The sequence below is a fragment of the Hyla sarda genome, unplaced genomic scaffold, assembly GCF_029499605.1.
Source record: "Hyla sarda isolate aHylSar1 unplaced genomic scaffold, aHylSar1.hap1 scaffold_1498, whole genome shotgun sequence".
Classification (NCBI taxonomy): Eukaryota; Metazoa; Chordata; class Amphibia; order Anura; family Hylidae; genus Hyla; species Hyla sarda.
Window position 1 is genome coordinate 43,308 of NW_026608132.1, and position 24,278 is coordinate 67,585.

Genomic DNA, 24,278 nt, shown 5'->3' on the forward strand with positions numbered 1-24,278 from the left:
GCAAACATGGTCATTAAAACGCTAAATGAATAGACGTTCATAAACCAGTCAGTGCAACTCATCATTTTGGTCTCCAATTCTCAAACTCAAATTCTCACCCACGGAGGATTAAATGAGAATCTTTCTTGTTTAACACTGGAATGGGGTGGTGCACTGTTCACTACCCGAAGATACTGCCACATCGGGTCAATGCATAGGGCGACAGAAGCAAGCTTCCAAATCAGCTCCCTTTCTCAAAAATCCATTTAATTTATGGTCCCCAGATAGGGAACGTATGTATCAGTATGTGCTCACAAGTCACCCAAGTGCAAGTATTCACACAAAAAAAAACGTGCCTCAGGATGCGATCTGTCGCAAGATCCTTTCTTTTTTTACACTTGATCTAAGCCAAAAGGCCTAGAGGGGATAACCGGGAAAGGGGTGGACCCAACCATGTCCCCTTCATGAGCACTCACATTACTCATAGGAATGGAAGGAAGGCTGGCAGCCAACCAGCCTCCCATACACTTTCTGGGTGGGTGGCAGTCAGCCACCCATACATACATACAGCACAGGCTAAACCCACATCATCACTTAAAAAAAGGACAGGCGACCATTGCACTCTGATGGAGCATTTAGCAATGCAATCCATAGCCTGGCTTTTGCCTGAACCCCCATCACTCCTCCTCTTGCATATAAGACAATATTTCAGATCTGCATATGAAAACAACACGCCTACCTTTGTTGCACATAGCTGCCTGCCTGTCTCTAGTTACCCCACTGGCTGTAGCTGCGTCCCTTCCGACATGGAATAACACCAACTGTAACGATAAACTGAAAATTAACAGTATAAACCTGCATCATTTTGGACTCTGGTATTTGCTGAATCCGGGTGACCTGACAATCGATGGTGGTGCCGCTGGTGATTCTGGCCTTCTTGGAATCTGTTGGGCCTATGTGTTAGCTCACACATCACTTGGGTATCCATGGTAACTACCACAACATGGTCATCTGCAGTTTACATCTAGCCCGTGGCATTGAATGGCATTTTAAAAGTGCTAAGGGTCCTGGTGCAATAATCCTCCCATGAGGATCAGCCTCAACGGCTTTGTAGATTGCACTCATGTCAGCAACTCCATATACATTTTTTTTTCTTCATGCTTCTTTCTTCATCCTTTTTTCTTTCTGTCATTCAGACTTTCATTCATTCGATCTCTCTCACTCACTTGCTTTAACTCATTTGTTCTCACTCACTCACTCACTCACTCAATCACTCACTCACTCATTCACTCTCACTCACTCTCACTCTCTCACTCACTCGCTCACTAAGTCAGTCTCTCTCTCTCTCTCTCTTTTTCTTTTTATATATATTTTTTTCCGTCTTCTTCTTCTTCTTCTTCTTCTTCAGACCCTGTCATAGCACTAATGCCTTTCCAATACCACCAGCAGATGGAGACACTCCATTGCAACATTGGTTGTGAGCAGCAGTTTCTAAAAACAAATGCCTCATGGCGGATTTCCCATCCATCAATGGATGGTAAATTTTGTTTTTATCATTCACTGACCACAGAAACCAATGCATGGTCAAGCAACAGCAATGACACACCCTTGTGTATAGGCATGAGACCCTCATGTCATTTAACAGGATTCAGCACCACCCACAAGACAGCTACCTGTCATGTCATGTCAAACCTGCACAGGTGTGCTAGATTATTATTATTTAGTTTTATTTTATTTTTTTACACCAATCAGTGTGCAAACATGGTCATTAAAACGCTAAATGAATAGACGTTCATAAACCAGTCAGTGCAACTCATCATTTTGGTCTCCAATTCTCAAACTCAAATTCTCACCCACGGAGGATTAAATGAGAATCTTTCTTGTTTAACACTGGAATGGGGTGGTGCACTGTTCACTACCCGAAGATACTGCCACATCGGGTCAATGCATAGGGCGACAGAAGCAAGCTTCCAAATCAGCTCCCTTTCTCAAAAATCCATTTAATTTATGGTCCCCAGATAGGGAACGTATGTATCAGTATGTGCTCACAAGTCACCCAAGTGCAAGTATTCACACAAAAAAAAACGTGCCTCAGGATGCGATCTGTCGCAAGATCCTTTCTTTTTTTACACTTGATCTAAGCCAAAAGGCCTAGAGGGGATAACCGGGAAAGGGGTGGACCCAACCATGTCCCCTTCATGAGCACTCACATTACTCATAGGAATGGAAGGAAGGCTGGCAGCCAACCAGCCTCCCATACACTTTCTGGGTGGGTGGCAGTCAGCCACCCATACATACATACAGCACAGGCTAAACCCACATCATCACTTAAAAAAAGGACAGGCGACCATTGCACTCTGATGGAGCATTTAGCAATGCAATCCATAGCCTGGCTTTTGCCTGAACCCCCATCACTCCTCCTCTTGCATATAAGACAATATTTCAGATCTGCATATGAAAACAACACGCCTACCTTTGTTGCACATAGCTGCCTGCCTGTCTCTAGTTACCCCACTGGCTGTAGCTGCGTCCCTTCCGACATGGAATAACACCAACTGTAACGATAAACTGAAAATTAACAGTATAAACCTGCATCATTTTGGACTCTGGTATTTGCTGAATCCGGATGACCTGACAATCGATGGTGGTGCCGCTGGTGATTCTGGCCTTCTTGGAATCTGTTGGGCCTATGTGTTAGCTCACACATCACTTGGGTATCCATGGTAACTACCACAACATGGTCATCTGCAGTTTACATCTAGCCCGTGGCATTGAATGGCATTTTAAAAGTGCTAAGGGTCCTGGTGCAATAATCCTCCCATGAGGATCAGCCTCAACGGCTTTGTAGATTGCACTCATGTCAGCAACTCCATATACATTTTTTTTTCTTCATGCTTCTTTCTTCATCCTTTTTTCTTTCTGTCATTCAGACTTTCATTCATTCGATCTCTCTCACTCACTTGCTTTAACTCATTTGTTCTCACTCACTCACTCACTCACTCACTCAATCACTCACTCACTCATTCACTCTCACTCACTCTCACTCTCTCACTCACTCGCTCACTAAGTCAGTCTCTCTCTCTCTCTCTCTTTTTCTTTTTATATATATTTTTTTCCGTCTTCTTCTTCTTCTTCTTCTTCTTCTTCTTCAGACCCTGTCATAGCACTAATGCCTTTCCAATACCACCAGCAGATGGAGACACTCCATTGCAACATTGGTTGTGAGCAGCAGTTTCTAAAAACAAATGCCTCATGGCGGATTTCCCATCCATCAATGGATGGTAAATTTTGTTTTTATCATTCACTGACCACAGAAACCAATGCATGGTCAAGCAACAGCAATGACACACCCTTGTGTATAGGCATGAGACCCTCATGTCATTTAACAGGATTCAGCACCACCCACAAGACAGCTACCTGTCATGTCATGTCAAACCTGCACAGGTGTGCTAGATTATTATTATTTAGTTTTATTTTATTTTTTTACACCAATCAGTGTGCAAACATGGTCATTAAAACGCTAAATGAATAGACGTTCATAAACCAGTCAGTGCAACTCATCATTTTGGTCTCCAATTCTCAAACTCAAATTCTCACCCACGGAGGATTAAATGAGAATCTTTCTTGTTAAACACTGGAATGGGGTGGTGCACTGTTCACTACCCGAAGATACGGCCACATCGGGTCAATGCATAGGGCGACAGAAGCAAGCTTCCAAATCAGCTCCCTTTCTCAAAAATCCATTTAATTTATGGTCCCCAGATAGGGAACGTATGTATCAGTATGTGCTCACAAGACACCCAAGTGCAAGTATTCACACAAAAAAAAACGTGCCTCAGGATGCGATCTGTCGCAAGATCCTTTCTTTTTTTACACTTGATCTAAGCCAAAAGGCCTAGAGGGGATAACCGGGAAAGGGGTGGACCCAACCATGTCCCCTTCATGAGCACTCACATTACTCATAGGAATGGAAGGAAGGCTGGCAGCCAACCAGCCTCCCATACACTTTCTGGGTGGGTGGCAGTCAGCCACCCATACATACATACAGCACAGGCTAAACCCACATCATCACTTAAAAAAAGGACAGGCGACCATTGCACTCTGATGGAGCATTTAGCAATGCAATCCATAGCCTGGCTTTTGCCTGAACCCCCATCACTCCTCCTCTTGCATATAAGACAATATTTCAGATCTGCATATGAAAACAACACGCCTACCTTTGTTGCACATAGCTGCCTGCCTGTCTCTAGTTACCCCACTGGCTGTAGCTGCGTCCCTTCCGACATGGAATAACACCAACTGTAACGATAAACTGAAAATTAACAGTATAAACCTGCATCATTTTGGACTCTGGTATTTGCTGAATCCGGGTGACCTGACAATCGATGGTGGTGCCGCTGGTGATTCTGGCCTTCTTGGAATCTGTTGGGCCTATGTGTTAGCTCACACATCACTTGGGTATCCATGGTAACTACCACAACATGGTCATCTGCAGTTTACATCTAGCCCGTGGCATTGAATGGCATTTTAAAAGTGCTAAGGGTCCTGGTGCAATAATCCTCCCATGAGGATCAGCCTCAACGGCTTTGTAGATTGCACTCATGTCAGCAACTCCATATACATTTTTTTTTCTTCATGCTTCTTTCTTCATCCTTTTTTCTTTCTCTCATTCAGACTTTCATTCATTCGATCTCTCTCACTCACTTGCTTTAACTCATTTGTTCTCACTCACTCACTCACTCAATCACTCACTCACTCATTCACTCTCACTCACTCTCACTCTCTCACTCACTCGCTCACTAAGTCAGTCTCTCTCTCTCTCTCTCTTTTTCTTTTTATATATATTTTTTTCCGTCTTCTTCTTCTTCTTCTTCTTCTTCTTCTTCTTCAGACCCTGTCATAGCACTAATGCCTTTCCAATACCACCAGCAGATGGAGACACTCCATTGCAACATTGGTTGTGAGCAGCAGTTTCTAAAAACAAATGCCTCATGGCGGATTTCCCATCCATCAATGGATGGTAAATTTTGTTTTTATCATTCACTGACCACAGAAACCAATGCATGGTCAAGCAACAGCAATGACACACCCTTGTGTATAGGCATGAGACCCTCATGTCATTTAACAGGATTCAGCACCACCCACAAGACAGCTACCTGTCATGTCATGTCAAACCTGCACAGGTGTGCTAGATTATTATTATTTAGTTTTATTTTATTTTTTTACACCAATCAGTGTGCAAACATGGTCATTAAAACGCTAAATGAATAGACGTTCATAAACCAGTCAGTGCAACTCATCATTTTGGTCTCCAATTCTCAAACTCAAATTCTCACCCACGGAGGATTAAATGAGAATCTTTCTTGTTTAACACTGGAATGGGGTGGTGCACTGTTCACTACCCGAAGATACTGCCACATCGGGTCAATGCATAGGGCGACAGAAGCAAGCTTCCAAATCAGCTCCCTTTCTCAAAAATCCATTTAATTTATGGTCCCCAGATAGGGAACGTATGTATCAGTATGTGCTCACAAGTCACCCAAGTGCAAGTATTCACACAAAAAAAAACGTGCCTCAGGATGCGATCTGTCGCAAGATCCTTTCTTTTTTTACACTTGATCTAAGCCAAAAGGCCTAGAGGGGATAACCGGGAAAGGGGTGGACCCAACCATGTCCCCTTCATGAGCACTCACATTACTCATAGGAATGGAAGGAAGGCTGGCAGCCAACCAGCCTCCCATACACTTTCTGGGTGGGTGGCAGTCAGCCACCCATACATACATACAGCACAGGCTAAACCCACATCATCACTTAAAAAAAGGACAGGCGACCATTGCACTCTGATGGAGCATTTAGCAATGCAATCCATAGCCTGGCTTTTGCCTGAACCCCCATCACTCCTCCTCTTGCATATAAGACAATATTTCAGATCTGCATATGAAAACAACACGCCTACCTTTGTTGCACATAGCTGCCTGCCTGTCTCTAGTTACCCCACTGGCTGTAGCTGCGTCCCTTCCGACATGGAATAACACCAACTGTAACGATAAACTGAAAATTAACAGTATAAACCTGCATCATTTTGGACTCTGGTATTTGCTGAATCCGGGTGACCTGACAATCGATGGTGGTGCCGCTGGTGATTCTGGCCTTCTTGGAATCTGTTGGGCCTATGTGTTAGCTCACACATCACTTGGGTATCCATGGTAACTACCACAACATGGTCATCTGCAGTTTACATCTAGCCCGTGGCATTGAATGGCATTTTAAAAGTGCTAAGGGTCCTGGTGCAATAATCCTCCCATGAGGATCAGCCTCAACGGCTTTGTAGATTGCACTCATGTCAGCAACTCCATATACATTTTTTTTTCTTCATGCTTCTTTCTTCATCCTTTTTTCTTTCTGTCATTCAGACTTTCATTCATTCGATCTCTCTCACTCACTTGCTTTAACTCATTTGTTCTCACTCACTCACTCACTCACTCAATCACTCACTCACTCATTCACTCTCACTCACTCTCACTCTCTCACTCACTCGCTCACTAAGTCAGTCTCTCTCTCTCTCTCTCTCTTTTTCTTTTTATATATATTTTTTTCCGTCTTCTTCTTCTTCTTCTTCTTCTTCTTCTTCTTCTTCTTCAGACCCTGTCATAGCACTAATGCCTTTCCAATACCACCAGCAGATGGAGACACTCCATTGCAACATTGGTTGTGAGCAGCAGTTTCTAAAAACAAATGCCTCATGGCGGATTTCCCATCCATCAATGGATGGTAAATTTTGTTTTTATCATTCACTGACCACAGAAACCAATGCATGGTCAAGCAACAGCAATGACACACCCTTGTGTATAGGCATGAGACCCTCATGTCATTTAACAGGATTCAGCACCACCCACAAGACAGCTACCTGTCATGTCATGTCAAACCTGCACAGGTGTGCTAGATTATTATTATTTAGTTTTATTTTATTTTTTTTACACCAATCAGTGTGCAAACATGGTCATTAAAACGCTAAATGAATAGACGTTCATAAACCAGTCAGTGCAACTCATCATTTTGGTCTCCAATTCTCAAACTCAAATTCTCACCCACGGAGGATTAAATGAGAATCTTTCTTGTTTAACACTGGAATGGGGTGGTGCACTGTTCACTACCCGAAGATACTGCCACATCGGGTCAATGCATAGGGCGACAGAAGCAAGCTTCCAAATCAGCTCCCTTTCTCAAAAATCCATTTAATTTATGGTCCCCAGATAGGGAACGTATGTATCAGTATGTGCTCACAAGTCACCCAAGTGCAAGTATTCACACAAAAAAAAACGTGCCTCAGGATGCGATCTGTCGCAAGATCCTTTCTTTTTTTACACTTGATCTAAGCCAAAAGGCCTAGAGGGGATAACCGGGAAAGGGGTGGACCCAACCATGTCCCCTTCATGAGCACTCACATTACTCATAGGAATGGAAGGAAGGCTGGCAGCCAACCAGCCTCCCATACACTTTCTGGGTGGGTGGCAGTCAGCCACCCATACATACATACAGCACAGGCTAAACCCACATCATCACTTAAAAAAAGGACAGGCGACCATTGCACTCTGATGGAGCATTTAGCAATGCAATCCATAGCCTGGCTTTTGCCTGAACCCCCATCACTCCTCCTCTTGCATATAAGACAATATTTCAGATCTGCATATGAAAACAACACGCCTACCTTTGTTGCACATAGCTGCCTGCCTGTCTCTAGTTACCCCACTGGCTGTAGCTGCGTCCCTTCCGACATGGAATAACACCAACTGTAACGATAAACTGAAAATTAACAGTATAAACCTGCATCATTTTGGACTCTGGTATTTGCTGAATCCGGGTGACCTGACAATCGATGGTGGTGCCGCTGGTGATTCTGGCCTTCTTGGAATCTGTTGGGCCTATGTGTTAGCTCACACATCACTTGGGTATCCATGGTAACTACCACAACATGGTCATCTGCAGTTTACATCTAGCCCGTGGCATTGAATGGCATTTTAAAAGTGCTAAGGGTCCTGGTGCAATAATCCTCCCATGAGGATCAGCCTCAACGGCTTTGTAGATTGCACTCATGTCAGCAACTCCATATACATTTTTTTTTCTTCATGCTTCTTTCTTCATCCTTTTTTCTTTCTGTCATTCAGACTTTCATTCATTCGATCTCTCTCACTCACTTGCTTTAACTCATTTGTTCTCACTCACTCACTCACTCACTCATTCACTCTCACTCACTCTCACTCTCTCACTCACTCGCTCACTAAGTCAGTCTCTCTCTCTCTCTCTCTTTTTCTTTTTATATATATTTTTTTCCGTCTTCTTCTTCTTCTTCTTCTTCTTCAGACCCTGTCATAGCACTAATGCCTTTCCAATACCACCAGCAGATGGAGACACTCCATTGCAACATTGGTTGTGAGCAGCAGTTTCTAAAAACAAATGCCTCATGGCGGATTTCCCATCCATCAATGGATGGTAAATTTTGTTTTTATCATTCACTGACCACAGAAACCAATGCATGGTCAAGCAACAGCAATGACACACCCTTGTGTATAGGCATGAGACCCTCATGTCATTTAACAGGATTCAGCACCACCCACAAGACAGCTACCTGTCATGCCATGTCAAACCTGCACAGGTGTGCTAGATTATTATTATTTAGTTTTATTTTATTTTTTTACACCAATCAGTGTGCAAACATGGTCATTAAAACGCTAAATGAATAGACGTTCATAAACCAGTCAGTGCAACTCATCATTTTGGTCTCCAATTCTCAAACTCAAATTCTCACCCACGGAGGATTAAATGAGAATCTTTCTTGTTTAACACTGGAATGGGGTGGTGCACTGTTCACTACCCGAAGATACTGCCACATCGGGTCAATGCATAGGGCGACAGAAGCAAGCTTCCAAATCAGCTCCCTTTCTCAAAAATCCATTTAATTTATGGTCCCCAGATAGGGAACGTATGTATCAGTATGTGCTCACAAGTCACCCAAGTGCAAGTATTCACACAAAAAAAAACGTGCCTCAGGATGCGATCTGTCGCAAGATCCTTTCTTTTTTTACACTTGATCTAAGCCAAAAGGCCTAGAGGGGATAACCGGGAAAGGGGTGGACCCAACCATGTCCCCTTCATGAGCACTCACATTACTCATAGGAATGGAAGGAAGGCTGGCAGCCAACCAGCCTCCCATACACTTTCTGGGTGGGTGGCAGTCAGCCACCCATACATACATACAGCACAGGCTAAACCCACATCATCACTTAAAAAAAGGACAGACGACCATTGCACTCTGATGGAGCATTTAGCAATGCAATCCATAGCCTGGCTTTTGCCTGAACCCCCATCACTCCTCCTCTTGCATATAAGACAATATTTCAGATCTGCATATGAAAACAACACGCCTACCTTTGTTGCACATAGCTGCCTGCCTGTCTCTAGTTACCCCACTGGCTGTAGCTGCGTCCCTTCCGACATGGAATAACACCAACTGTAACGATAAACTGAAAATTAACAGTATAAACCTGCATCATTTTGGACTCTGGTATTTGCTGAATCCGGGTGACCTGACAATCGATGGTGGTGCCGCTGGTGATTCTGGCCTTCTTGGAATCTGTTGGGCCTATGTGTTAGCTCACACATCACTTGGGTATCCATGGTAACTACCACAACATGGTCATCTGCAGTTTACATCTAGCCCGTGGCATTGAATGGCATTTTAAAAGTGCTAAGGGTCCTGGTGCAATAATCCTCCCATGAGGATCAGCCTCAACGGCTTTGTAGATTGCACTCATGTCAGCAACTCCATATACATTTTTTTTTCTTCATGCTTCTTTCTTCATCCTTTTTTCTTTCTGTCATTCAGACTTTCATTCATTCGATCTCTCTCACTCACTTGCTTTAACTCATTTGTTCTCACTCACTCACTCACTCACTCACTCATTCACTCTCACTCACTCTCACTCTCTCACTCACTCGCTCACTAAGTCAGTCTCTCTCTCTCTCTCTCTTTTTCTTTTTATATATATTTTTTTCCGTCTTCTTCTTCTTCTTCTTCTTCTTCAGACCCTGTCATAGCACTAATGCCTTTCCAATACCACCAGCAGATGGAGACACTCCATTGCAACATTGGTTGTGAGCAGCAGTTTCTAAAAACAAATGCCTCATGGCGGATTTCCCATCCATCAATGGATGGTAAATTTTGTTTTTATCATTCACTGACCACAGAAACCAATGCATGGTCAAGCAACAGCAATGACACACCCTTGTGTATAGGCATGAGACCCTCATGTCATTTAACAGGATTCAGCACCACCCACAAGACAGCTACCTGTCATGCCATGTCAAACCTGCACAGGTGTGCTAGATTATTATTATTTAGTTTTATTTTATTTTTTTACACCAATCAGTGTGCAAACATGGTCATTAAAACGCTAAATGAATAGACGTTCATAAACCAGTCAGTGCAACTCATCATTTTGGTCTCCAATTCTCAAACTCAAATTCTCACCCACGGAGGATTAAATGAGAATCTTTCTTGTTTAACACTGGAATGGGGTGGTGCACTGTTCACTACCCGAAGATACTGCCACATCGGGTCAATGCATAGGGCGACAGAAGCAAGCTTCCAAATCAGCTCCCTTTCTCAAAAATCCATTTAATTTATGGTCCCCAGATAGGGAACGTATGTATCAGTATGTGCTCACAAGTCACCCAAGTGCAAGTATTCACACAAAAAAAAACGTGCCTCAGGATGCGATCTGTCGCAAGATCCTTTCTTTTTTTACACTTGATCTAAGCCAAAAGGCCTAGAGGGGATAACCGGGAAAGGGGTGGACCCAACCATGTCCCCTTCATGAGCACTCACATTACTCATAGGAATGGAAGGAAGGCTGGCAGCCAACCAGCCTCCCATACACTTTCTGGGTGGGTGGCAGTCAGCCACCCATACATACATACAGCACAGGCTAAACCCACATCATCACTTAAAAAAAGGACAGGCGACCATTGCACTCTGATGGAGCATTTAGCAATGCAATCCATAGCCTGGCTTTTGCCTGAACCCCCATCACTCCTCCTCTTGCATATAAGACAATATTTCAGATCTGCATATGAAAACAACACGCCTACCTTTGTTGCACATAGCTGCCTGCCTGTCTCTAGTTACCCCACTGGCTGTAGCTGCGTCCCTTCCGACATGGAATAACACCAACTGTAACGATAAACTGAAAATTAACAGTATAAACCTGCATCATTTTGGACTCTGGTATTTGCTGAATCCGGGTGACCTGACAATCGATGGTGGTGCCGCTGGTGATTCTGGCCTTCTTGGAATCTGTTGGGCCTATGTGTTAGCTCACACATCACTTGGGTATCCATGGTAACTACCACAACATGGTCATCTGCAGTTTACATCTAGCCCGTGGCATTGAATGGCATTTTAAAAGTGCTAAGGGTCCTGGTGCAATAATCCTCCCATGAGGATCAGCCTCAACGGCTTTGTAGATTGCACTCATGTCAGCAACTCCATATACATTTTTTTTTCTTCATGCTTCTTTCTTCATCCTTTTTTCTTTCTGTCATTCAGACTTTCATTCATTCGATCTCTCTCACTCACTTGCTTTAACTCATTTGTTCTCACTCACTCACTCACTCACTCAATCACTCACTCACTCATTCACTCTCACTCACTCTCACTCTCTCACTCACTCGCTCACTAAGTCAGTCTCTCTCTCTCTCTCTCTTTTTCTTTTTATATATATTTTTTTCCGTCTTCTTCTTCTTCTTCTTCTTCAGACCCTGTCATAGCACTAATGCCTTTCCAATACCACCAGCAGATGGAGACACTCCATTGCAACATTGGTTGTGAGCAGCAGTTTCTAAAAACAAATGCCTCATGGCGGATTTCCCATCCATCAATGGATGGTAAATTTTGTTTTTATCATTCACTGACCACAGAAACCAATGCATGGTCAAGCAACAGCAATGACACACCCTTGTGTATAGGCATGAGACCCTCATGTCATTTAACAGGATTCAGCACCACCCACAAGACAGCTACCTGTCATGTCATGTCAAACCTGCACAGGTGTGCTAGATTATTATTATTTAGTTTTATTTTATTTTTTTACACCAATCAGTGTGCAAACATGGTCATTAAAACGCTAAATGAATAGACGTTCATAAACCAGTCAGTGCAACTCATCATTTTGGTCTCCAATTCTCAAACTCAAATTCTCACCCACGGAGGATTAAATGAGAATCTTTCTTGTTTAACACTGGAATGGGGTGGTGCACTGTTCACTACCCGAAGATACTGCCACATCGGGTCAATGCATAGGGCGACAGAAGCAAGCTTCCAAATCAGCTCCCTTTCTCAAAAATCCATTTAATTTATGGTCCCCAGATAGGGAACGTATGTATCAGTATGTGCTCACAAGTCACCCAAGTGCAAGTATTCACACAAAAAAAAACGTGCCTCAGGATGCGATCTGTCGCAAGATCCTTTCTTTTTTTACACTTGATCTAAGCCAAAAGGCCTAGAGGGGATAACCGGGAAAGGGGTGGACCCAACCATGTCCCCTTCATGAGCACTCACATTACTCATAGGAATGGAAGGAAGGCTGGCAGCCAACCAGCCTCCCATACACTTTCTGGGTGGGTGGCAGTCAGCCACCCATACATACATACAGCACAGGCTAAACCCACATCATCACTTAAAAAAAGGACAGGCGACCATTGCACTCTGATGGAGCATTTAGCAATGCAATCCATAGCCTGGCTTTTGCCTGAACCCCCATCACTCCTCCTCTTGCATATAAGACAATATTTCAGATCTGCATATGAAAACAACACGCCTACCTTTGTTGCACATAGCTGCCTGCCTGTCTCTAGTTACCCCACTGGCTGTAGCTGCGTCCCTTCCGACATGGAATAACACCAACTGTAACGATAAACTGAAAATTAACAGTATAAACCTGCATCATTTTGGACTCTGGTATTTGCTGAATCCGGGTGACCTGACAATCGATGGTGGTGCCGCTGGTGATTCTGGCCTTCTTGGAATCTGTTGGGCCTATGTGTTAGCTCACACATCACTTGGGTATCCATGGTAACTACCACAACATGGTCATCTGCAGTTTACATCTAGCCCGTGGCATTGAATGGCATTTTAAAAGTGCTAAGGGTCCTGGTGCAATAATCCTCCCATGAGGATCAGCCTCAACGGCTTTGTAGATTGCACTCATGTCAGCAACTCCATTTACATTTTTTTTTCTTCATGCTTCTTTCTTCATCCTTTTTTCTTTCTGTCATTCAGACTTTCATTCATTCGATCTCTCTCACTCACTTGCTTTAACTCATTTGTTCTCACTCACTCACTCACTCACTCAATCACTCACTCACTCATTCACTCTCACTCACTCTCACTCTCTCACTCACTCGCTCACTAAGTCAGTCTCTCTCTCTCTCTCTCTTTTTCTTTTTATATATATTTTTTTCCGTCTTCTTCTTCTTCTTCTTCTTCTTCTTCTTCTTCTTCTTCTTCAGACCCTGTCATAGCACTAATGCCTTTCCAATACCACCAGCAGATGGAGACACTCCATTGCAACATTGGTTGTGAGCAGCAGTTTCTAAAAACAAATGCCTCATGGCGGATTTCCCATCCATCAATGGATGGTAAATTTTGTTTTTATCATTCACTGACCACAGAAACCAATGCATGGTCAAGCAACAGCAATGACACACCCTTGTGTATAGGCATGAGACCCTCATGTCATTTAACAGGATTCAGCACCACCCACAAGACAGCTACCTGTCATGTCATGTCAAACCTGCACAGGTGTGCTAGATTATTATTATTTAGTTTTATTTTATTTTTTTACACCAATCAGTGTGCAAACATGGTCATTAAAACGCTAAATGAATAGACGTTCATAAACCAGTCAGTGCAACTCATCATTTTGGTCTCCAATTCTCAAACTCAAATTCTCACCCACGGAGGATTAAATGAGAATCTTTCTTGTTTAACACTGGAATGGGGTGGTGCACTGTTCACTACCCGAAGATACTGCCACATCGGGTCAATGCATAGGGCGACAGAAGCAAGCTTCCAAATCAGCTCCCTTTCTCAAAAATCCATTTAATTTATGGTCCCCAGATAGGGAACGTATGTATCAGTATGTGCTCACAAGTCACCCAAGTGCAAGTATTCACACAAAAAAAAAACGTGCCTCAGGATGCGATCTGTCGCAAGATCCTTTCTTTTTTTACACTTGATCTAAGCCAAAAGGCCTAGAGGGGATAACCGGAAAAGGGGTGGACCCAACCATGTCCCCTTCATGAGCACTCACATTACTCATAGGAATGGAAGGAAGGCTGGCAGCCAACCAGCCTCCCATACACTTTCTGGGTGGGTGGCAGTCAGCCACCCATACATACATACAGCACAGGCTAAACCCACATCATCACTTAAAAAAAGGACAGGCGACCATTGCACTCTGATGGAGCATTTAGCAATGCAATCCATAGCCTGGCTTTTGCCTGAACCCCCATCACTCCTCCTCTTGCATATAAGACAATATTTCAGATCTGCATATGAAAACAACACGCCTACCTTTGTTGCACATAGCTGCCTGCCTGTCTCTAGTTACCCCACTGGCTGTAGCTGCGTCCCTTCCGACATGGAATAACACCAACTGTAACGATAAACTGAAAATTAACAGTATAAACCTGCATCATTTTGGACTCTGGTATTTGCTGAATCCGGGTGACCTGACAATCGATGGTGGTGCCGCTGGTGATTCTGGCCTTCTTGGAATCTGTTGGGCCTATGTGTTAGCTCACACATCACTTGGGTATCCATGGTAACTACCACAACATGGTCATCTGCAGTTTACATCTAGCCCGTGGCATTGAATGGCATTTTAAAAGTGCTAAGGGTCCTGGTGCAATAATCCTCCCATGAGGATCAGCCTCAACGGCTTTGTAGATTGCACTCATGTCAGCAACTCCATATACATTTTTTTTTCTTCATGCTTCTTTCTTCATCCTTTTTTCTTTCTGTCATTCAGACTTTCATTCATTCGATCTCTCTCACTCACTTGCTTTAACTCATTTGTTCTCACTCACTCACTCACTCACTCAATCACTCACTCACTCATTCACTCTCACTCACTCTCACTCTCTCACTCACTCGCTCACTAAGTCAGTCTCTCTCTCTCTCTCTCTTTTTCTTTTTATATATATTTTTTTCCGTCTTCTTCTTCTTCTTCTTCTCCTTCTTCTTCTTCTTCTTCTTCAGACCCTGTCATAGCACTAATGCCTTTCCAATACCACCAGCAGATGGAGACACTCCATTGCAACATTGGTTGTGAGCAGCAGTTTCTAAAAACAAATGCCTCATGGCGGATTTCCCATCCATCAATGGATGGTAAATTTTGTTTTTATCATTCACTGACCACAGAAACCAATGCATGGTCAAGCAACAGCAATGACACACCCTTGTGTATAGGCATGAGACCCTCATGTCATTTAACAGGATTCAGCACCACCCACAAGACAGCTACCTGTCATGTCATGTCAAACCTGCACAGGTGTGCTAGATTATTATTATTTAGTTTTATTTTATTTTTTTACACCAATCAGTGTGCAAACATGGTCATTAAAACGCTAAATGAATAGACGTTCATAAACCAGTCAGTGCAACTCATCATTTTGGTCTCCAATTCTCAAACTCAAATTCTCACCCACGGAGGATTAAATGAGAATCTTTCTTGTTTAACACTGGAATGGGGTGGTGCACTGTTCACTACCCGAAGATACTGCCACATCGGGTCAATGCATAGGGCGACAGAAGCAAGCTTCCAAATCAGCTCCCTTTCTCAAAAATCCATTTAATTTATGGTCCCCAGATAGGGAACGTATGTATCAGTATGTGCTCACAAGTCACCCAAGTGCAAGTATTCACACAAAAAAAAACGTGCCTCAGGATGCGATCTGTCGCAAGATCCTTTCTTTTTTTACACTTGATCTAAGCCAAAAGGCCTAGAGGGGATAACCGGGAAAGGGGTGGACCCAACCATGTCCCCTTCATGAGCACTCACATTACTCATAGGAATGGAAGGAAGGCTGGCAGCCAACCAGCCTCCCATACACTTTCTGGGTGGGTGGCAGTCAGCCACCCATACATACATACAGCACAGGCTAAACCCACATCATCACTTAAAAAAAGGACAGGCGACCATTGCACTCTGATGGAGCATTTAGCAATGCAATCCATAGCCTGGCTTTTGCCTGAACCCCCATCACTCCTCCTCTTGCATATAAGACAATATTTCAGATCTGCATATGAAAACAACACGCCTACCTTTGTTGCACATAGCTGCCTGCCTGTCTCTAGTTACCCCACTGGCTGTAGCTGCGTCCCTTCCGACATGGAATAACACCAACTGTAACGATAAACTGAAAATTAACAGTATAAACCTGCATCATTTTGGACTCTGGTATTTGCTGAATCCGGGTGACCTGACAATCGATGGTGGTGCCGCTGGTGATTCTGGCCTTCTTGGAATCTGTTGGGCCTATGTGTTAGCTCACACATCACTTGGGTATCCATGGTAACTACCACAACATGGTCATCTGCAGTTTACATCTAGCCCGTGGCATTGAATGGCATTTTAAAAGTGCTAAGGGTCCTGGTGCAATAATCCTCCCATGAGGATCAGCCTCAACGGCTTTGTAGATTGCACTCATGTCAGCAACTCCATATACATTTTTTTTTCTTCATGCTTCTTTCTTCATCCTTTTTTCTTTCTGTCATTCAGACTTTCATTCATTCGATCTCTCTCACTCACTTGCTTTAACTCATTTGTTCTCACTCACTCACTCACTCACTCAATCACTCACTCACTCATTCACTCTCACTCACTCTCACTCTCTCACTCACTCGCTCACTAAGTCAGTCTCTCTCTCTCTCTCTCTTTTTCTTTTTATATATATTTTTTTCCGTCTTCTTCTTCTTCTTCTTCTTCTTCTTCTTCTTCTTCTTCTTCTTCAGACCCTGTCATAGCACTAATGCCTTTCCAATACCACCAGCAGATGGAGACACTCCATTGCAACATTGGTTGTGAGCAGCAGTTTCTAAAAACAAATGCCTCATGGCGGATTTCCCATCCATCAATGGATGGTAAATTTTGTTTTTATCATTCACTGACCACAGAAACCAATGCATGGTCAAGCAACAGCAATGACACACCCTTGTGTATAGGCATGAGACCCTCATGTCATTTAACAGGATTCAGCACCACCCACAAGACAGCTACCTGTCATGTCATGTCAAACCTGCACAGGTGTGCTAGATTATTATTATTTAGTTTTATTTTATTTTTTTACACCAATCAGTGTGCAAACATGGTCATTAAAACGCTAAATGAATAGACGTTCATAAACCAGTCAGTGCAACTCATCATTTTGGTCTCCAATTCTCAAACTCAAATTCTCACCCACGGAGGATTAAATGAGAATCTTTCTTGTTTAACACTGGAATGGGGTGGTGCACTGTTCACTACCCGAAGATACTGCCACATCGGGTCAATGCATAGGGCGACAGAAGCAAGCTTCCAAATCAGCTCCCTTTCTCAAAAATCCATTTAATTTATGGTCCCCAGATAGGGAACGTATGTATCAGTATGTGCTCACAAGTCACCCAAGTGCAAGTATTCACACAAAAAAAAACGTGCCTCAGGATGCGATCTGTCGCAAGATCCTTTCTTTTTTTACACTTGATCTAAGCCAAAAGGCCTAGAGGGGATAACCGGGAAAGGGGTGGACCCAACCATGTCCCCTTCATGAGCACTCACATTACTCATAGGAATGGAAGGAAGGCTGGCAGCCAACCAGCCTCCCATACACTTTCTGGGTGGGTGGCAGTCAGCCACCCATACATACATACAGCACAGGCTAAACCCACATCATCACTTAAAAAAAGGACAGGCGACCATTGCACTCTGATGGAGCATTTAGCAATGCAATCCATAGCCTGGCTTTTGCCTGAACCCCCATCACTCCTCCTCTTGCATATAAGACAATATTTCAGATCTGCATATGAAAACAACACGCCTACCTTTGTTGCACATAGCTGCCTGCCTGTCTCTAGTTACCCCACTGGCTGTAGCTGCGTCCCTTCCGACATGGAATAACACCAACTGTAACGATAAACTGAAAATTAACAGTATAAACCTGCATCATTTTGGACTCTGGTATTTGCTGAATCCGGGTGACCTGACAATCGATGGTGGTGCCGCTGGTGATTCTGGCCTTCTTGGAATCTGTTGGGCCTATGTGTTAGCTCACACATCACTTGGGTATCCATGGTAACTACCACAACATGGTCATCTGCAGTTTACATCTAGCCCGTGGCATTGAATGGCATTTTAAAAGTGCTAAGGGTCCTGGTGCAATAATCCTCCCATGAGGATCAGCCTCAACGGCTTTGTAGATTGCACTCATGTCAGCAACTCCATATACATTTTTTTTTCTTCATGCTTCTTTCTTCATCCTTTTTTCTTTCTGTCATTCAGACTTTCATTCATTCGATCTCTCTCACTCACTTGCTTTAACTCATTTGTTCTCACTCACTCACTCACTCAATCACTCACTCACTCATTCACTCTCACTCACTCTCACTCTCTCACTCACTCGCTCACTAAGTCAGTCTCTCTCTCTCTCTCTCTTTTTCTTTTTATATATATTTTTTTCCGTCTTCTTCTTCTTCTTCTTCTTCTTCTTCTTCAGACCCTGTCATAGCACTAATGCCTTTCCAATACCACCAGCAGATGGAGACACTCCATTGCAACATTGGTTGTGAGCAGCAGTTTCTAAAAACAAATGCCTCATGGCGGATTTCCCATCCATCAATGGATGGTAAATTTTGTTTTTATCATTCACTGACCACAGAAACCAATGCATGGTCAAGCAACAGCAATGACACACCCTTGTGTATAGGCATGAGACCCTCATGTCATTTAACAGGATTCAGCACCACCCACAAGACAGCTACCTGTCATGTCATGTCAAACCTGCACAGGTGTGCTAGATTATTATTATTTAGTTTTATTTTATTTTTTTACACCAATCAGTGTGCAAACATGGTCATTAAAACGCTAAATGAATAGACGTTCATAAACCAGTCAGTGCAACTCATCATTTTGGTCTCCAATTCTCAAACTCAAATTCTCACCCACGGAGGATTAAATGAGAATCTTTCTTGTTTAACACTGGAATGGGGTGGTGCACTGTTCACTACCCGAAGATACTGCCACATCGGGTCAATGCATAGGGCGACAGAAGCAAGCTTCCAAATCAGCTCCCTTTCTCAAAAATCCATTTAATTTATGGTCCCCAGATAGGGAACGTATGTATCAGTATGTGCTCACAAGTCACCCAAGTGCAAGTATTCACACAAAAAAAAAACGTGCCTCAGGATGCGATCTGTCGCAAGATCCTTTCTTTTTTTACACTTGATCTAAGCCAAAAGGCCTAGAGGGGATAACCGGGAAAGGGGTGGACCCAACCATGTCCCCTTCATGAGCACTCACATTACTCATAGGAATGGAAGGAAGGCTGGCAGCCAACCAGCCTCCCATACACTTTCTGGGTGGGTGGCAGTCAGCCACCCATACATACATACAGCACAGGCTAAACCCACATCATCACTTAAAAAAAGGACAGGCGACCATTGCACTCTGATGGAGCATTTAGCAATGCAATCCATAGCCTGGCTTTTGCCTGAACCCCCATCACTCCTCCTCTTGCATATAAGACAATATTTCAGATCTGCATATGAAAACAACACGCCTACCTTTGTTGCACATAGCTGCCTGCCTGTCTCTAGTTACCCCACTGGCTGTAGCTGCGTCCCTTCCGACATGGAATAACACCAACTGTAACGATAAACTGAAAATTAACAGTATAAACCTGCATCATTTTGGACTCTGGTATTTGCTGAATCCGGGTGACCTGACAATCGATGGTGGTGCCGCTGGTGATTCTGGCCTTCTTGGAATCTGTTGGGCCTATGTGTTAGCTCACACATCACTTGGGTATCCATGGTAACTACCACAACATGGTCATCTGCAGTTTACATCTAGCCCGTGGCATTGAATGGCATTTTAAAAGTGCTAAGGGTCCTGGTGCAATAATCCTCCCATGAGGATCAGCCTCAACGGCTTTGTAGATTGCACTCATGTCAGCAACTCCATATACATTTTTTTTTCTTCATGCTTCTTTCTTCATCCTTTTTTCTTTCTGTCATTCAGACTTTCATTCATTCGATCTCTCTCACTCACTTGCTTTAACTCATTTGTTCTCACTCACTCACTCACTCAATCACTCACTCACTCATTCACTCTCACTCACTCTCACTCTCTCACTCACTCGCTCACTAAGTCAGTCTCTCTCTCTCTCTCTCTTTTTCTTTTTATATATATTTTTTTCCGTCTTCTTCTTCTTCTTCTTCTTCTTCTTCTTCTTCTTCTTCAGACCCTGTCATAGCACTAATGCCTTTCCAATACCACCAGCAGATGGAGACACTCCATTGCAACATTGGTTGTGAGCAGCAGTTTCTAAAAACAAATGCCTCATGGCGGATTTCCCATCCATCAATGGATGGTAAATTTTGTTTTTATCATTCACTGACCACAGAAACCAATGCATGGTCAAGCAACAGCAATGACACACCCTTGTGTATAGGCATGAGACCCTCATGTCATTTAACAGGATTCAGCACCACCCACAAGACAGCTACCTGTCATGTCATGTCAAACCTGCACAGGTGTGCTAGATTATTATTATTTAGTTTTATTTTATTTTTTTACACCAATCAGTGTGCAAACATGGTCATTAAAACGCTAAATGAATAGACGTTCATAAACCAGTCAGTGCAACTCATCATTTTGGTCTCCAATTCTCAAACTCAAATTCTCACCCACGGAGGATTAAATGAGAATCTTTCTTGTTTAACACTGGAATGGGGTGGTGCACTGTTCACTACCCGAAGATACTGCCACATCGGGTCAATGCATAGGGCGACAGAAGCAAGCTTCCAAATCAGCTCCCTTTCTCAAAAATCCATTTAATTTATGGTCCCCAGATAGGGAACGTATGTATCAGTATGTGCTCACAAGTCACCCAAGTGCAAGTATTCACACAAAAAAAAACGTGCCTCAGGATGCGATCTGTCGCAAGATCCTTTCTTTTTTTACACTTGATCTAAGCCAAAAGGCCTAGAGGGGATAACCGGGAAAGGGGTGGACCCAACCATGTCCCCTTCATGAGCACTCACATTACTCATAGGAATGGAAGGAAGGCTGGCAGCCAACCAGCCTCCCATACACTTTCTGGGTGGGTGGCAGTCAGCCACCCATACATACATACAGCACAGGCTAAACCCACATCATCACTTAAAAAAAGGACAGGCGACCATTGCACTCTGATGGAGCATTTAGCAATGCAATCCATAGCCTGGCTTTTGCCTGAACCCCCATCACTCCTCCTCTTGCATATAAGACAATATTTCAGATCTGCATATGAAAACAACACGCCTACCTTTGTTGCACATAGCTGCCTGCCTGTCTCTAGTTACCCCACTGGCTGTAGCTGCGTCCCTTCCGACATGGAATAACACCAACTGTAACGATAAACTGAAAATTAACAGTATAAACCTGCATCATTTTGGACTCTGGTATTTGCTGAATCCGGGTGACCTGACAATCGATGGTGGTGCCGCTGGTGATTCTGGCCTTCTTGGAATCTGTTGGGCCTATGTGTTAGCTCACACATCACTTGGGTATCCATGGTAACTACCACAACATGGTCATCTGCAGTTTACATCTAGCCCGTGGCATTGAATGGCATTTTAAAAGTGCTAAGGGTCCTGGTGCAATAATCCTCCCATGAGTATCAGCCTCAACGGCTTTGTAGATTGCACTCATGTCAGCAACTCCATATACATTTTTTTTTCTTCATGCTTCTTTCTTCATCCTTTTTTCTTTCTGTCATTCAGACTTTCATTCATTCGATCTCTCTCACTCACTTGCTTTAACTCATTTGTTCTCACTCACTCACTCACTCACTCAATCACTCACTCACTCATTCACTCTCACTCACTCTCACTCACTCACTCGCTCACTGAGTCAGTCTCTCTCTCTCTCTCTCTTTTTCTTTTTATATATATTTTTTTCCGTCTTCTTCTTCTTCTTCTTCTTCTTCTTCTTCTTCTTCAGACCCTGTCATAGCACTAATGCCTTTCCAATACCACCAGCAGATGGAGACACTCCATTGCAACATTGGTTGTGAGCAGCAGTTTCTAAAAACAAATGCCTCATGGCGGATTTCCCATCCATCAATGGATGGTAAATTTTGTTTTTATCATTCACTGACCACAGAAACCAATGCATGGTCAAGCAACAGCAATGACACACCCTTGTGTATAGGCATGAGACCCTCATGTCATTTAACAGGATTCAGCACCACCCACAAGACAGCTACCTGTCATGTCATGTCAAACCTGCACAGGTGTGCTAGATTATTATTATTTAGTTTTATTTTATTTTTTTACACCAATCAGTGTGCAAACATGGTCATTAAAACGCTAAATGAATAGACGTTCATAAACCAGTCAGTGCAACTCATCATTTTGGTCTCCAATTCTCAAACTCAAATTCTCACCCACGGAGGATTAAATGAGAATCTTTCTTGTTTAACACTGGAATGGGGTGGTGCACTGTTCACTACCCGAAGATACTGCCACATCGGGTCAATGCATAGGGCGACAGAAGCAAGCTTCCAAATCAGCTCCCTTTCTCAAAAATCCATTTAATTTATGGTCCCCAGATAGGGAACGTATGTATCAGTATGTGCTCACAAGTCACCCAAGTGCAAGTATTCACACAAAAAAAAACGTGCCTCAGGATGCGATCTGTCGCAAGATCCTTTCTTTTTTTACACTTGATCTAAGCCAAAAGGCCTAGAGGGGATAACCGGGAAAGGGGTGGACCCAACCATGTCCCCTTCATGAGCACTCACATTACTCATAGGAATGGAAGGAAGGCTGGCAGCCAACCAGCCTCCCATACACTTTCTGGGTGGGTGGCAGTCAGCCACCCATACATACATACAGCACAGGCTAAACCCACATCATCACTTAAAAAAAGGACAGGCGACCATTGCACTCTGATGGAGCATTTAGCAATGCAATCCATAGCCTGGCTTTTGCCTGAACCCCCATCACTCCTCCTCTTGCATATAAGACAATATTTCAGATCTGCATATGAAAACAACACGCCTACCTTTGTTGCACATAGCTGCCTGCCTGTCTCTAGTTACCCCACTGGCTGTAGCTGCGTCCCTTCCGACATGGAATAACACCAACTGTAACGATAAACTGAAAATTAACAGTATAAACCTGCATCATTTTGGACTCTGGTATTTGCTGAATCCGGGTGACCTGACAATCGATGGTGGTGCCGCTGGTGATTCTGGCCTTCTTGGAATCTGTTGGGCCTATGTGTTAGCTCACACATCACTTGGGTATCCATGGTAACTACCACAACATGGTCATCTGCAGTTTACATCTAGCCCGTGGCATTGAATGGCATTTTAAAAGTGCTAAGGGTCCTGGTGCAATAATCCTCCCATGAGGATCAGCCTCAACGGCTTTGTAGATTGCACTCATGTCAGCAACTCCATATACATTTTTTTTTCTTCATGCTTCTTTCTTCATCCTTTTTTCTTTCTGTCATTCAGACTTTCATTCATTCGATCTCTCTCACTCACTTGCTTTAACTCATTTGTTCTCACTCACTCACTCACTCACTCAATCACTCACTCACTCATTCACTCTCACTCACTCTCACTCTCTCACTCACTCGCTCACTAAGTCAGTCTCTCTCTCTCTCTCTCTTTTTCTTTTTATATATATTTTTTTCCGTCTTCTTCTTCTTCTTCTTCTTCTTCTTCTTCTTCAGACCCTGTCATAGCACTAATGCCTTTCCAATACCACCAGCAGATGGAGACACTCCATTGCAACATTGGTTGTGAGCAGCAGTTTCTAAAAACAAATGCCTCATGGCGGATTTCCCATCCATCAATGGATGGTAAATTTTGTTTTTATCATTCACTGACCACAGAAACCAATGCATGGTCAAGCAACAGCAATGACACACCCTTGTGTATAGGCATGAGACCCTCATGTCATTTAACAGGATTCAGCACCACCCACAAGA

At 43.4% G+C, this 24,278-nt stretch overlaps 14 pseudogenes; all 14 read right to left on the reverse strand.

Annotated features, from left to right (window-relative positions):
• Positions 1 to 143: 143 nt before the first annotated feature.
• On the reverse strand, positions 144 to 407 carry LOC130308819 (U2 spliceosomal RNA; annotated as a pseudogene).
• A 1,470-nt stretch (positions 408 to 1,877) lies between these two features.
• On the reverse strand, positions 1,878 to 2,141 carry LOC130308820 (U2 spliceosomal RNA; annotated as a pseudogene).
• A 1,480-nt stretch (positions 2,142 to 3,621) lies between these two features.
• Positions 3,622 to 3,885, reverse strand: LOC130308854 (U2 spliceosomal RNA; annotated as a pseudogene).
• Positions 3,886 to 5,360: 1,475 nt separating this feature from the next.
• On the reverse strand, positions 5,361 to 5,624 carry LOC130308821 (U2 spliceosomal RNA; annotated as a pseudogene).
• Positions 5,625 to 7,112: 1,488 nt separating this feature from the next.
• Positions 7,113 to 7,376, reverse strand: LOC130308822 (U2 spliceosomal RNA; annotated as a pseudogene).
• Positions 7,377 to 8,830: 1,454 nt separating this feature from the next.
• On the reverse strand, positions 8,831 to 9,094 carry LOC130308823 (U2 spliceosomal RNA; annotated as a pseudogene).
• Positions 9,095 to 10,552: 1,458 nt separating this feature from the next.
• On the reverse strand, positions 10,553 to 10,816 carry LOC130308824 (U2 spliceosomal RNA; annotated as a pseudogene).
• A 1,467-nt stretch (positions 10,817 to 12,283) lies between these two features.
• On the reverse strand, positions 12,284 to 12,547 carry LOC130308825 (U2 spliceosomal RNA; annotated as a pseudogene).
• Positions 12,548 to 14,035: 1,488 nt separating this feature from the next.
• On the reverse strand, positions 14,036 to 14,300 carry LOC130308844 (U2 spliceosomal RNA; annotated as a pseudogene).
• A 1,488-nt stretch (positions 14,301 to 15,788) lies between these two features.
• Positions 15,789 to 16,052, reverse strand: LOC130308826 (U2 spliceosomal RNA; annotated as a pseudogene).
• Positions 16,053 to 17,543: 1,491 nt separating this feature from the next.
• LOC130308827 (U2 spliceosomal RNA) lies at positions 17,544 to 17,807 on the reverse strand (annotated as a pseudogene).
• A 1,472-nt stretch (positions 17,808 to 19,279) lies between these two features.
• On the reverse strand, positions 19,280 to 19,544 carry LOC130308845 (U2 spliceosomal RNA; annotated as a pseudogene).
• A 1,481-nt stretch (positions 19,545 to 21,025) lies between these two features.
• LOC130308829 (U2 spliceosomal RNA) lies at positions 21,026 to 21,289 on the reverse strand (annotated as a pseudogene).
• A 1,478-nt stretch (positions 21,290 to 22,767) lies between these two features.
• Positions 22,768 to 23,031, reverse strand: LOC130308830 (U2 spliceosomal RNA; annotated as a pseudogene).
• Positions 23,032 to 24,278: the final 1,247 nt, after the last annotated feature.